Source organism: Bombina bombina, chromosome 2 (genome assembly GCF_027579735.1).
Source record: "Bombina bombina isolate aBomBom1 chromosome 2, aBomBom1.pri, whole genome shotgun sequence".
NCBI lineage: Eukaryota > Metazoa > Chordata > Amphibia > Anura > Bombinatoridae > Bombina > Bombina bombina.
The window spans coordinates 181435354-181451196 of NC_069500.1; the positions used below are offsets into that span (position 1 = coordinate 181435354).

At 41.8% G+C, this 15843-nt stretch overlaps 1 protein-coding gene and 1 pseudogene across 1 annotated transcript in view; both read left to right on the forward strand.

Annotated features, from left to right (window-relative positions):
- The window catches only part of AP3B1 (adaptor related protein complex 3 subunit beta 1), a 1155804-nt gene that overhangs the window by 63033 nt on the left and 1076928 nt on the right, over positions 1-15843 (forward strand). The window lies entirely within an intron of this gene.
- LOC128650912 (uncharacterized) lies at positions 3539-3657 on the forward strand (annotated as a pseudogene).

Below are 15843 nucleotides of genomic sequence, written 5' to 3' on the forward strand. Positions count from 1 at the left end.
CTCAGTCTGATTGTAGTTACAAGCACGAGAGCGTGCTCTCAGTAAATTACATAGAGCGCATGGTGAGGCTCCGATTGGCTGAAAGCGCTGTCAGTCAAATCACAGAATAAGAAAATCTGTGACAGAGGCTGAATTGAAAGTCAACGGAGCCTCACAAAACCTGTGTTTTATCGAAGTTGAATTAGAGTGGAAATAAAATAAGCACATCGATATGCTTAACATTACTTGAGGTTCCAATATTTTAAAAGTTAGTGAGGTGAATTTACCATAACTTTAACAATTGAAAATCGGAAAAGAGAACAATTGTTATTTCTGTTCACCATCTTGCAATTTATGCAGACAATGAGTAGGTATACAATATCTGACCATACAAATATTACATACATTTAAAATTAACCGAATAACCGAGGGGTAGTTTAACCCATTTTTGAAACTGTATGCATGTTCCTATCCCTGTCCAAAATCACTCTGCATAGCAAACATATATTTAAAAAACTAAACAAAAAAATCCCATAAAATAGTTTGTACTAAAAGTCATCCTATATAGTTTCACAAAATATCACCCATTTTTACATCCCCCTCGGTACTCCCATATATTTTGATCCTTAAATTAACCCCCCCCCCCATTCATTTAGACATAGGTGGAAAACCTAGGTGCCAACATTACGGAAAAAGGATGAAAGTAAATTGCAAAGTTTGTTCCCTACACATGATTAAACATGTTATTACAGTTTCAGTGTTTGTTGACCCTTTAAAGGGACATAAAACCCTATTTGTTTTCTTTCATGATTCAGACAGAGCATGTGATTTTTAAACAACTTTCCAATTTACTTCTATTATTAAATTTACACACATGTTTTCCTCTTAAGGACATGACAAGTCCATGGATCATCTTCATTACTTATGGGATATTCACCTCCTGGTCTGCGGGAGGCGGCAAAGAGCACCACAGCAAAGCTGTTAAATAGCTCCTCCTCTCCCCACCAACCCAGGTTTATTCTCTGCAGTATAAGATGTTATGCATGAAGGGTACATGTCTCTGCTCCCAACGGCTTATTATACTGAGATTAGCAGCCGACAGGGAGGGTTACTTTGTTCTATATTTTCCAACGGCGTAGAGTTTCTAATTTACAGCCGACGGGGAGGTTTCCGTTCTTCAGTATGAAGATGTTATGTACACGGGGTAAATGCCTCCGCTCCCAAAGGCTTACAATACTGAGATTAGCTGCCGACAGGGAGGGTTATCTTTATTCAATAAGAATGTCCTTGCCTCCATTGACTTGCATTACATAAGATGGCAACCGACAGGGAGGTTTATTCTCTTAAAGGGACACAACCCAATTTTTTTCTTTTGTGATTCAAATAGAGCATGCAATTTTAAACAACTTTCTAATTTACTCCTATTAACAAATGATCTTCATTCTCTTGGTATCTTTATTTGAAAAGCAAGAATGTAAGTTTAGATGCCGGCCCGTTTTGGTGAACAACCTGGGTTGTTCTTGCTGATTGGTGGATAAATTCATCCATCAATAAACAAGTGCTGTCCAAGGTTCTGGACTTGCTTTTTCAAATAAAGATTGCAAGAACGAAGAAAAATTGACAATAGGAGTAAATTAGAAAGTTGCTTAAAATTGCATGCTCTATCTGAATTACAAAAGAAAAAATTTGAGTTCAGTGTCCCTTTAAGTATAAGAGTGTCGTGTATGAAGGGGAAATGTCCCAGCTCCCAACGGCTTACAACACTAAGATTAGCAGCCGACAAGGAGGGTTGTTTTTTATTCGGTATAAGAATGTCACAACTGACAGGGAAGTTTATCTTTCTTCAGTAAAGATGTTATGCATGCTTAGTACATTTAGTCGCTCGCAACGGCTTCCATTACTTGATCAGCAGCCGATAGTGAGGTGTATTTCGCTTCAGTATGAAGATATTTTGAATGCATGTCCCTGCTCTCTATGGCTTACAATACTAAGTTAGCAGCCGACAGGGAGGTTTATGTCTCTTCAGTATGAATGAGATTGGTGCATGTTTTGATCCCTACGGCTTACAATACTGAGATTAGCATCTGACAGGGAGATTTATACTAGTTTCAGCATAAAAGTGTGATACATGTCTGCTACATATCCCGGCTCCTAACGGTTTACGTTATTAAATTTGCAGGGGTACTCTCTTCAATGAGGGGTCTGACATGACTGGTGCAGGTTTCGCTCCCTATGAAGGGAGATTAACTATAATGTTACCCGTCGGTGTTACTAACTTTTCCGGGTTTATTTTTTATTAAATGTCCTTGTTAGATTTTAGCTCTCCTGACGGCTTCTTTTTGTTATGTTAAGCCGCCCGGGAGAGTTAGTGAAATACGCCCACGATGGGCGGAGCTAAGGTTCGCGCCTTTGCTTGCGCGCCTTTTGAGCTCGGAACGATGGTTTCCAGATGTCTTCTCTGCTTTTACAGCAGAGAGGCTTTTGACTCTGTTTGAGAAATGTATGGGGTGCTTGGGATGCCTTCTTTTCTGCTCTGATCAGCAGAGAGGCTTAACGGGCAGCTCTTTAAAATGTTTTCAGAATCGGGATGCCTTCTTGGCTGTGTTAGATAAATATATGCAGCGAAGAGGCTTCACAAGCTCAAAGCAATTAAGAGTGTTTGTTTTACTACTCTGGACAGACTTTTCTAGGTTTAGCGGAAGTCTGGAGATTATATTCTTATGTTACATAAAGCATTGCATTTAACATTTAAAGATACAGTATCATACATTGTTGATATATCATTAAAGTCTCAGTAGTTCTCTTTGATTTGATAAAAGGTAAATAGGGATTTGACTTGGTTGTTTTGTCCTTATACTAATATGGAACATGCAAGGTTGCAATTCCTCATAGGGGACAGACAGTATTTGTTTCCTCCCGACAGGGAATCTATTCCCAATCCAAGTCCTCTCAGAGACCCAATCAGTGGGTCAAGGGTAAACAGCCGAAAAAAAAAAAAAAAAAAAAAAAGCCTAGCTGCTGATTCCAAATCGGCATGACAGGCAGGCCCCCGATCCAGGTCCGAACCTGGTGGAGGGCAGACTGTTTTCTTTATTTCTCTTCATTTCGACTTGGATAAGAAGGAGCTTTCATGTTTCATTGACGATAGCTATAGTCTCTCAAGGATACAGACTGGAATTCAAGTCTTGTTCTCCCCGGGGAGATTTCTTCTTTCCGGATTATCTGCAAACCAGAAGTGGAAAGGGGCATTCTTACTTGGTGTAAGAGACCTTTCTCCCTTGGGAGTAATTACTCCAGTTCCTGCCCAGAAACAAGAGCAGGGTTTTTATTCATATCTATTTGTAGTTCCAAAGGAGGGAACTTTCAGACCTCTCCTAGACTTCAAGAGTCTAAACAAGTTTTTTTTCAGAGTACCATCATTTAAAATGGAGACACTTCGCACTATTCTGCTGTTGATCCAGGAGGGTCAATTTGTGACGACTGTGGACTGGGAAGATGCAGATCTTCATGTACCTATCCTCAGGGACCTTTACAAGTTCCTAAGATTTAATTTTTTAGAGCCTATGGCCACACCATCCTGAATGCACCCAATCTTGTCTGATCTCAGAAGCTAAGCAGGGTCGGGCCTGGTTAGTACTTGGATGGGAGACCACCTGGGAATACCAGGTGCTGCATTCTCTTCTAGTTTGTGGCTCTTCCTTTTGGTTGGGCCATGGCACCCAGAATTTTCACAAGGGTTCTAGGGTCTCGGTTGGATCACGAGGTATTGCAGTAGCGCCTTACCTAGACAATATTCTAATTCAGAGCGCCGTCTTGTCCTCAAGCGAAGTCCCATACTGACATAATCATTTTCTTTCCTGAGGTTTCTCGGGTGGAAGGTAAATTTAGATAGGAGCTTTTTTTGGTTCCAGGGACAAGGGTGCCCTTCTTGGGAGTTTTTATAGATCTGTTGTCATGGATTTTTTTTCTGACAGAATTCAGGAAATCAAAGACTATAGATACCTATCGTTTGCTCCAATCCACTCCGCGGCAGTCTGTGGCTCAGTGTATGGAGGTATTCGGACTGATGGTGGCGGCGATGGACATCATCCCGTTTTTGCTTGGTTCCGTTTCAGACCTCTGCAGCTGCATATGCTCAGCGAGTGGAATGGAGATTATGCAGACTTGTCTCCTCAAATAATCATGGAACAGGAGACGAGGGACTCTCTTCTATGGTGCTGACCTCTGGATTATCTCTCTCAGGGAATCTGCTTTCGCAGACCGTCCTAGAGGATTGTGATAACAGACGCTATTCTTTTACGTTGGGGAGCCATCTGGCAGAGAGTGTGGACTTGTTCGAAGTCTTCCTTCCTATTAATATTCTGGAATTGTGCACAATTTTCAATGCTCTTCTGGCCGGGCCTCAGTTAGTCTCAGCCCAGTTCATCAGATTCCAGTCGGACGATATAACTGCTGTATCTTGCATCGATCATCAGGGAGGAACAAGCAGTTCCTTGGCGATGTCTGAAGTGTCCAAGATACTTCAGTGGAGACCCGCTCTTGTCATCTGTTGGCAATACACATCCTAGGGATGGACAACTAGGAGACGGATTTTCTAACCAGACAGAATTTACGTCTGGGCGAGTGGAAACTTCATCCGGAAGTTTTTCTCAAGTTTGATCCTCTAATGGGGTCAACTGGAGTTGGATCTCCTGACATTTCGGCAGAATGCCAAGTTTTCAAGGTACGGGTCGAGGTTCGGGGATCCGAAGGCGGAACTGGTAGCTGCTCTGGCGGTTCCTTGGTCCTTCAAGCTTGCATACCTATTTTCTCAGTTTGCTTTTTTTCCTTAGGGCATTGTTCGAGTCAAATAGGAGAGGGATACAGTGATCCTCTTTGCTTCTGCCTGGCCTCGCAGGATTTAGTATGCAGACCTGGTAGACATGTCGTCTCTACTACCCTTGAGACTTCCATTGAGGAAGAACTTTTTCATTCAGGGTCCTTTTCTTCACCCAAATTTAGTTTCTTTGAAACTGCTTGGAGATTGAACGTTAATTTGTCAAAATGAGGTTTTTCTGATGAGATCGTAGAGACCTTGGTTCAGGCTCGAAAGACTGTATCTAGAAAGATTTACCATAGGATATGGCGTAAATATCTTTATGGTGTGAATCTAGGGGCTACTCATGGAGTAGAGTTCGTATTCCGAGAATTTTAGACTTTTCTACACGTGGGTTTGGAGAAGGGTTTTTGTCAGCAAGTTCCTTAAGGGGTCAGATTTCGGCCTTGTCTGTTTTGTTACATAAGCGTCTGGCAGATGTTCCAGATGTTCAGTCTTTTTATCAGACTTTGGTTAGGATCAGGCCTGTGTTTAAGCCTATTGCTCCACCTTGGAGCCTTAATTTGGTTCTCAATGTTCTTCAAGGGGTTCCGTTTAAACCTATGCATTCCTTAGATTAAGTTACTATCTTGGAAAGTTTTATTTCTTGTTGCTATTTCCTCTGTTCGTAGAGTGTACAAACTCTCGGCTTTGCAGTGCGCTTCCCCTTATCTTTTTCATGCTGATAAGGTAGTTTTGCGTACTACATTAGGTTTCCTTCCTAAGGTAGTTTCTGATCGAAACATTAATCGGAAATTGTATCTTCTTTTTGTCCTCATCCTTCTTCTCAGAAGGAACGTCTTCTGCACAATCTTGATGTGGTTTGTACTTTAAAAGTTCTATTTACAGGCGACGAAGGATTTTTGTCAGTCTTCTTCTTTATTTGTTGTTTTCTCAGGGAAACGAAGGGGTCAAAAGGCTACGGTTATTTCGCTTTCTTTTTGGCTGAAGCGTATCATTCGTTTTGCTCATGAAACCGCTGGGAAGCAGCCTCCTGAGAGTTTTACGGCTCATTCTACTAGAGCTGTAGCTTCTTCATGGGAATTCAAGAATGAAGCTTCTATTGAACAGATTTGTAAAGCTGCTACTTGATCCTCTATTCACATTTGTTTCTACAAATTTGATACTTTTGCCTCAACTGAGGCGGCTTTTGGGAGTAAGGTTCTTCAAGCAGTGGTGCCTTCTGTTTAGGTATCCTGTCTTGTCCCTCCCGTATCATCTGTGTCCTTTTAAGCTTGGGTATTGTATCCCATAAGTAATGAAGATGATCTGTGGACTCGTCATGTCCTTAAGAGAAAAATTAAATTCATGCTTACCTGATAAATTTGTTTCCTTTTGGACATGACGAGTCCACAGCCCACCCTGTCTTTTAGACAGGATATTATTTTTCTAAACTTCAGACACCTCTGTACCTTTTAGTTTTTTCCTTTCTCTTCCTAACTTCGGTCGAATGACTGGGTTGGTGGGGAGAGGAGGAGCTATTTAACAGCTTTGCTGTGGTGCTCTTTGCCGCCTCCTGCAGACCAGGAGGTGAATATCCCATAAGTAATGAAGATGATCCGTGGACTCGTCATGTCCAAGAGGAAACAAATTTATCAGGTAAGCATAAATTTTCTTTTTTTATACTTCATTGCTGAATGTCCCCTTTATTTGTTCCACTGGTAAATCCTAGCGTTTCATGAACGCTAGGATTTCCATCACTTTAATGATACGATTGTTGTTATTAGTCCCTTTTTTAACCCCTTAATGACCACAGCACTTTTCCATTTTCTGTCCGTTTGGGACCAAGGCTATTTTTAAATTTTTGAGGTGTTTGTGTTTAGCTGTAATTTTCCTCTTACTCATTTACTGTACCCACACATATTATATACCATTTTTCTCGCCATTAAATGGACTTTCTAAAGATACCATTATTTTCATCATATCTTATAATTTACTATAATTTATTTTATAAAATATGGGGAAAAATGGAAAAAAAAAAAACTTTTTCTAACTTTGACCCCCAAAATCTGTTACATATCTACAACCACCAAAAAACACCCATGCTAAATAGTTTCTAAATTTTGTCCTGAGTTTAGAAATACCCAATGTTTACATGTTCTTTGCTTTTTTTGTAAGTTATAGGGCCATAAATACAAGTAGCACTTTGCTATTTCCAAACCATTTTTTATCAAAATTAGCGCTAGTTACATTAGAACACTGATATCTTTCAGGAATCTCTGAATATCCATTGACATGTATATATTTTTTTTTAGTAGACAACCCAAAGTATTGATCTAGGCCCATTTTGGTATATTTCATGCCACCATTTCACCGCCAAATGCGATCAAATACAAAAAATTGTTTTTCACAAATTTTTTCACAAACTTTTGGTTTCTAACTTAAATTATAAACAGCTTGTGCAATTATGGCATAAAGGGTTGTAAATTCTTCTCTGGGATCCCCTTTGTTCAGAAATAGCAGACATATATGGCTTTGGCGTTGCTTTTTGGTAATTAGAAGGCCGCTAAATGCCACTGCGCACCACACGTGTATTATGCCCAGCAGTGAAGGGGTTAATTAGGGAGCATGTAGGGAGCTTTTTGGGGTAGTTTTAGCTTTAGTGTAGTGTAGTAGACAACCCCAAGTATTGATCTAGGCCAATTTTGGTATATTTCATGCCACCATTTCACCGCCAAATGCGATCAAATTATTTTTTTTTTCGATTTTTCTCAATTTTAGGTTTCTCACTGAAATCATTTACAAACCGCTTGTGCAATTATGGCACAAATAGTTGTAAATGTTTCTCTGGGATCCCCTTTGTTCATAAATAGCAGACATATGTCTTTGGCTTTGCTTTTTGGTAATTAGAAGGCCGCTAAATGCCGCTGCGCACCACACGTGTATTATGCCCAGCAGTGCAGGGGTTAATTATGTAGCTTGCAGGGAGCTTGTAGAGTTAATTTTAGCTTTAGTTGCATGTAGTAGACAACCCAAAGTATTGATCTAGGACTATTTTGATATATTTCATGCCACCATTTCACCGCCAAATGCGATCAAATAAAAAAAAAAAATGTTCCCTTTTTCAAAAACTTTTTCACAAACTTTAGGTTTCTCACTGAAATTATTTACAAACAGCTTGTGCAATTATTGCACAAATGGTTGTAAATGCTTCTCTGGGATCCCCTTTGTTCAGAAATAGCAGACATATATGGCTTTGGCATTGCTTTTTGGTAATTAGAAGGCCGCTAAATGCCGCTGCGCATCACACGTGTATTATGGCTAGCAGTGAAGGGGTTAATTATGTAGCTTGTAGGGAGCTTGCAGGGTTAATTTTAGCTTTAGTGTAGAGCTCAGCCTCCCACCTGAAACATCAGACCCCCTGATCCCTCCCAAACAGCTCTCTTCCCTCCCTCACCCCACAATTGTCCCCGCCATCTTAAGTACTGGCAGAAACTCTGCCAGTACTAAAATAAAAGGTATTTGGCCTTTTTTTTTTTTTAAATAGCATATTTACATATGCTGATGTGTAGGATCCCCCTTAGCCCCCAACCTCACTGATCCCCCACCAAACGGCTCTCTAACCCTTCCCCTCTGCCTTAATGGGTGCCATTTTGGGTACTGGCAGCTATCTGCCAGTACCCAGTTTAGTAAAAAAATGTGCCTTTAAAAAAAAAAAAAAAAAAAGCCCTTTTCTGTAGTGTAGCTTCCCCCCCCCCCAAGACCAACCCCCCACCCATTCCAGATCCCTTAGATGCAATTTTTAATTACTTCATTTTTTTTTTTTTTTAACTTCATTTTTTTCGGTAGTGTAGCGGCTCCCACCCCGTGCACGCGCCTGCCGCCCCCCCCGTGCGCGCCCCCGTAGGTTCCGCCCACGATCCCGCCCCCTGCACTCCACACAGAGCATCGATGGCCGCCCACCCGCCTCCCACTTAAGCTCCCACCCACCAACGATACCGGACATCTATGTCCGGTGCAGAGAGGGCCACAGAGTGGCTCTCTCTGCATCGGATGGCCAAGGGTGGTTATTGCCGGATGCCTCCATATCGAGGCATCACTGCAATAACCGGAAAGCAGCTGGTAGTGAGCAGGATCGCTTCAAGCTGCTTTCCAGACCAAGGACGTACGCCATACGTCCTCGGTCATTAACTGTGTTTTTTTTGAGGACGTATGGCGTACGTCCTTGGTCGTTAAGGGGTTAAACCTATGTAGAAAACATTTTTATTAAGTTATACATTGCAATATTGTAGAAATCTATCTGTTCCATATCATGAAAAATTGTCTTATTGTTATGGAGAATAGCATTACCTTTCAAAAGTAGCATGCAAGAGTCAATGATCAATTATAATAAACGACCTTTAATATACAGTTTATCCTATCGAGGGAAGGCACTCTCAAGCATATATGGTCAGTGGTTCTCAACCCAAGTGACCTCAAGGCCCAGTAAATTGTAGCTGGACATGTCCAGGGCCCAGTAGTCATAATACCCCATTCCCCAAGGTTCACTTGTGGTGGATGCCAGAGGATTGGTGGGTTGCCTTCCTTGAACCCCCCAGGCATAGGCAAAATAAATAGTGTAGATGGGGGAATTGCAGTACATCTGGCTTTACCCACAGCCACTACACGGGTAATCCTAGGATTACCCAGATTTCTTACTTTACCCTTAACATATGTATATGTGTGTGTGTGTGTGTGTATGTATGTATGGATATTAGGGCTGGGCGATATGGGCCAAAAAAAATTTGTGATTTCTCTTGTAAGGTGTATCCAGTCCACGGATCATCCATTACTTGTGGGATATTCTCCTTCCCAACAGGAAGTTGCAAGAGGATCACCCACAGCAGAGCTGCTATATAGCTCCTCCCCTAACTGCCATATCCAGTCATTCTCTTGCAAGCTCTCAACATAGCTGGAGGTAGTAAGAGGAAAGTGGTGTAATATAGTTAGTTTTTTCTTCAATCAAAAGTTTATTGTTTTTAAATGGTACCGGAGTTGTACTATTTTATCTCAGGCAGCATTTAGAAGAAGAATCTGCCTGCGTTTTTCTATGATCTTAGCAGAAGTAACTAAGATCCACTGCTGTTCTCACATATGTCTGAGGAGGGAGGTAACTTCAGAGGGAGAATGGCGTGCAGGTTATCCTGCAATAAGGTATGTGCAGTTTAGTTTTTCTAGGGATGGAATTTGCTAGAAAAAAGCTGCTGATACCGGATTAATGTAAGTTAAGCCGAAATACAGTGATTTAATAGCGACTAGCATCAGGCTTGCTATCAGAGGTATATACTCTGATTAATGTGCAATATAAAACGTTTGCTGGCATGTTTAATCGTTTTTATATATGCTTTGGTGATAAAACTTATTGGGGCCTAGTTTTTTCCACATGGCTGGCTTGATTTTTGCCTAGAAACAGTTTCCTGAGGCTTTCCACTGTTGTAATATGAGTGGGAGGGGCCTATTTTAGCGCTTTTTTGCACAGTTAAAATTACAGAGACATTCAGCTTCCCTCTGCAGTCCCCTGCATGCTTTAGGACATCTCTGTAGGGCTCAAAAGGCTTCAAAAGTCATATATTGAGGAAGGTAAAGCCACAGTGAAGCTGTGGCAGTTTTTGTGACTGTTTAAAAAACGTTTTTTTCAATTTGTTAATCCGTTTTTTGTATTAAGGGGTTAATCATCCATTTGCAAGTGGGTGCAATGCTCTGCTAACTTGTTACATACACTGTAAAAATTTCGTTAGTTTAACTGCCTTTTTTCACTGTTATTTCAAATTTTAGCAAAATTTGTTTCCCTTAAAGGCACAGTAACATTTTTTAAATTGCTTGTTTAACTTGATGTAAAGTGTTTTCCAAGCTTGCTAGTCTCATTGCTAGTCTGTATAAACATGTCTTAAACATAATGAACAAGGAGTTTCCTCTATGTCAAAGTCATGGTGGAACCCCATATGAGAATGTGTACTAAATGTATTGATTTCACTTTAAACAATAAAGATCAGCTTTTATCTTTAAAAAAATTATCACCAGAGGATTCTGGCGAGGGGGAAGTTATGCCGACTAACTCTCCCCACGTGTCAGACCCTTTGACTCCCGCTCAAGGGACTCACGCTAAAATGGCGCCAAGTACATCAAAGACACCCATAGCGATTACTTTGCAGGACATGGCGGCAATCATGGATAATACCCTGTCAGCGGTATTAGCCAGACTGCCGGAATTCAGAGGAAAGCGCGATAGCTCTGGGGTTAGACGTAGTACAGAGCGCGCAGATGCCTTAAGGCCCATGTCTGATACTGCGTCACAATATGCAGAAGCTGAGGAAGGAGAGCTTCAGTCTGTGGGTGACATTTCTGATTCGGGGAAACCTGATTCAGATATTTCTACTTTTAAATTTAAGCTTGAGAACCTCTGTATTGCTTGGGGAGGTGTTAGCTGCTCTGAATGACTGTGACACAATTGCAGTACCAGAGAAATTGTGTAGACTGGATAAATACTATGCAGTGCCGGTGTGTACTGATGTTTTTCCAATACCTAAAAGGTTTACAGAAATTATTAATAAGGAGTGGGATAGACCCGGTGTGCCGTTTCCCCCCCCCCCCTCCTATTTTTAGAAAAATGTTTCCAATAGACGCCACCACACGGGACTTATGGCAGACGGTCCCTAAGGTGGAGGGAGCAGTTTCTACTTTAGCAAAGCGTACCACTATCCCTGTCGAGGACAGTTGTGCTTTTTCAGATCCAATGGATAAAAAATTAGGTTACCTTAAGAAAATGTTTATTCAACAAGGTTTTATCCTGCAGCCCCTTGCATGCATTGCGCCTATCACTGCTGCTGCGGCGTTCTGGTTTGAGTCTCTGGAAGAGGCCTTTCAGACAGCTACTCCATTGACTGAAATACTTGACAAGCTTAGAACACTTAAGCTAGCTAATTCTTTTGTTTCTGACGCCATTGTTCATTTGACTAAACTAACGGCTAAGAATTCTGGATTCGCCATCCAGGCGCGTAGGGCGCAATGCTTTAATCTTGGTCAGCTGACGTGACTTCAAAGTCTAAATTACTTAACATTCCCTTCAAGGGGCAGACCCTATTCGGGCCTGGTTTGAAGGAAATTATTGCTGACATTACTGGAGGTAAGGGTCATACCCTTCCTCAAGACAGGGCCAAATCAAAGGCCAAACAGTCTAATTTTCGTGCCTTTCGAAACTTCAAGGCAGGTGCAGCATCAACTTCCTCTGCTACAAGACAAGAGGGAACTTTTGCTCAATCCAAGCCGGGCTGGAAACCTAACCAGTCCTGGAACAAAGGCAAGCAGGCCAGAAAGCCTGCTGCTGCCTCTAAGACAGCATGAAGGAACGGCCCCCTATCCGGTAACGGATCTAGTAGGGGGCAGACTTTCTCTCTTCGCCCATGCGTGGGCAAGAGATGTTCAGGATCCCTGGGCGTTGGAGATCATATCTCAGGGATATCTTCTGGACTTCAAAGCTTCCCCTCCTCAAGGGAGATTTCACCTTTCGAGATTATCTGTAAACCAGATAAAGAAAGAGGCATTCTTACGCTGTGTGCAAGACCTCCTAGTTATGGGAGTGATCTGTCCAGTTCCACAGTCGGAACAGAGACAGGGTTTTTATTCAAATCTGTTTGTGGTTCCCAAAAAAGAGGGAACCTTCAGACCCATTTTGGATCTAAAGATCTTAAACAAATTCCTCAGAGTTCCATCGTTCAAAATGGAAACTATTCGGATCATCCTACCTATGATCCAGGAGGGTCAGTACATGACCACAGTGGATTTGAAGGATGCTTACCTTCACATACCGATTCACAAAGATCATCATCGGTTCCTAAGGTTTGCCTTTCTGGACAGGCATTACCAATTGTGGCTCTTCCCTTTGGGTTAGCTACAGCTCCAAGAATCTTTACAAAGGTTATGGGATCGGTTGTGGCGGTCCTAAGACCGCGAGGTATATCAGTTGCCCCTTATCTGGAATACGGACATAGTTCTGGCATTTCTCAGGTCACATGGGTGGAAGGTGAACGAGGAAAAGAGTTCTCTATCCCCACTCACAAGAGTCTCCTTCCTAGGGACTCTGATAGATTCTGTAAAAATGAAGATTTACCTGACAGAATCCAGGTTATCAAACCTTCTAAAATCTTGCCGTGTTCTTCATTCTATTCCGCGCCCTTCGGTGGTTCAGTGTATGGAAGTAATCGGCTTGATGGTAGCGGGGTGATGGACATAGTGCCATTTGCGCAACTACATCTCAGACCGCTGCAACTATGCATGCTCAGTCAGTGGAATGGGGATTACACAGATTTGTCCCCTCTGCTAAATCTGGATCAAGAGACCAGAGATTCTCTTCTCTGGTGGCTATCTCGGGTCCATCTGTCCAAAGGTATGACCTTTCGCAGGCCAGATTGGACAATTGTAACAACAGATGCCAGCCTTCTAGGTTGGGGTGCAGTCTGGAATTCCCTGAAGGCTCAGGGATCGTGGACTCAGGAGGAGAAACTCCTCCCAATAAATATTCTGGAGTTAAGAGCAATATTCAATGCTCTTCTAGCTTGGCCTCAGTTAGCAACTCTGAGGTTCATCAGATTTCAGTCGGACAACATCACGACTGTGGCTTACATCAACCATCAAGGGGGAACCAGGAGTTCCCTAGCGATGTTAGAAGTCTCCAAGATAATTCGCTGGGCAGAGACTTACTCTTGCCACCTGTCAGCAATCCATATCCCAGGTGTAGAGAACTGGGAGGCGGATTTTCTAAGTCGTCAGACTTTTCATCCGGGGGAGTGGGAACTCCATCCGGAGGTGTTTGCTCAATTGGTTCATCGTTGGGGCAAACCAGAACTGGATCTCATGGCGTCTCGCCAGAACGCCAAGCTTCCTTGTTACGGATCCAGGTCCAGGGACCCAGAAGCGGCACTGATAGATGCTCTAGCAGCGCCTTGGTTCTTCAACCTGGCTTATGTGTTTCCACCGTTTCCTCTGCTCCCTCGACTGATTGCCAAAATCAAACAGGAGAGAGCATCGTGATCTTGATAGCGCCTGCGTGGCCACGCAGGACCTGGTATGCAGACCTAGTGGACATGTCATCCTTTCCACCATGGACCCTGCCTCTGAGACAAGACCTTCTACTACAAGGTCCTTTCAATCATCCGAATCTAATTTCTCTGAGACTGACTGCATGGAGATTGAACGCTTGATTTTATCAAAGCGTGGCTTCTCCGAGTCAGTCATTTATACCCTTATACAGGCACGAAAGCCTGTCACCAGGAAAATCTACCATAAGATATGGCGTAAATACCTTTTATTGGTGTGAATCCAAGAATTACTCATGGAGTAAGGTTAGGATTCCTAGGATATTGTCCTTTCTCCAAGAGGCTTTGGAAAAAGGATTATCAGCTAGTTCTTTAAAGGGACAGATTTCTGCTCTGTCTATTCTTTTGCACAAGCGTCTGGCAGAAGTTCCAGACGTTCAAGCTTTTTGTCAGGATTTGGTTAGAATTAAGCCTGTGTTTAAACCTGTTGCTCCCCCATGGAGCTTAAACTTGGTTCTTAAAGTTCTTCAAGGGGTTCCGCTTGAACCCCTTCATTCCATTGATATCAAACTTTTATCTTGGAAAGTTCTGTTTTTGATGGCTATTTCCTCGGCTCGGAGAGTCTCTGAGTTATCTGCCTTACAATGTGATTCTCCTTATCTGATTTTCCATTCAGATAAAGTAGTTCTGCGTACAAAACCTGGGTTTTCACCTAAGGTTGTTTCTAACAAGAATATCAATCAAGAGATTGTTGTTCCATCATTGTGTCCTAATCCTTCTTCAAAGAAGGAACGCCTTTTACATAATCTGGACATGGTCCGTGCTTTAAAGTTTTACTTACAAGCTACTAAAATTTTTCGCCAAACATCTACACTGTTTGTTGTTTACTCTGGACAGAGGAGAGGTCAAAAAGCTTCGGCAACCTCTCTTTCTTTTTGGCTTCTGAGCGTAATACGCTTAGCCTATGAGACTGCTGGACAGCAGCCCCCTGAAAGGATTACAGCTCATTCTACTAGAGCTGTGGCTTCCACCTGGGCCTTTAAAAATGAGGCTTCTGTTGAACAGATTTGCAAGGCGGCGACTTGGTCTTCGCTTCATACCTTTTCAAAATTTTACAAAATTTTATACTTTTGCTTCTTCGGAGGCTATTTTTGGGAGAAAGGTTCTACAGGCAGTGGTTCCTTCCATTTAAGCCTGCCTTGTCCCTCCCTTCATCCGTGTACTTTACCTTTGGTATTGGTATCCCACAAGTAATGGATGATCTGTGGACTGGATACACCTTACAAGAGAAAACATAATTTATGCTTACCTGATAAATTTATTTCTCTTGTGGTGTATCCAGTCCACGGCCCGCCCTGTCTTTTTAAGTCAGGTCAAAATTTTAATTTAAACTACAGTCACCACTGCACCCTATGGTTTCTCCTTTCTCTGCTTGTTTCGGTCGAATGACTGGATATGGCAGTTAGGGGAGGAGCTATATAGCAGCTCTGCTGTGGGTGATCCTCTTGCATCTTCCTGTTAGGAAGGAGAATATCCCACAAGTAATGGATGATCCGTGGACTGGATACACCACAAGAGAAATAAATTTATCAGGTAAGCATTAATTATATTTTTTCTTTTGAATTTTTATTTTTAAGATTGCGATTTAATCGCGATTTTCTTATAAATGACTAACACCTTAATTTTTCAATAAAAAAATTATTTAAGACTACATAATCTTAACGTACATGTTTCTCAATGTCCAATACACTCGGGAAGAATAAAAATACAAACCACATATATATGTGTGTATAGGTATATATGTATGTATGTGTGTGTATATATAATAAGTGGATATAAAAAGTCTACACACCCCTGTTAAAATGTCAGGTTTCTGTGATGTAAAAAAATTAGACAAAGATAAATCATTTCAGAACTTTCTCCACCTTTAATGTGACCTATAAACTGTACAGCTCAATTGAAAAACAAACTGAAATATTTTAGGTAAAGGGAAATAAA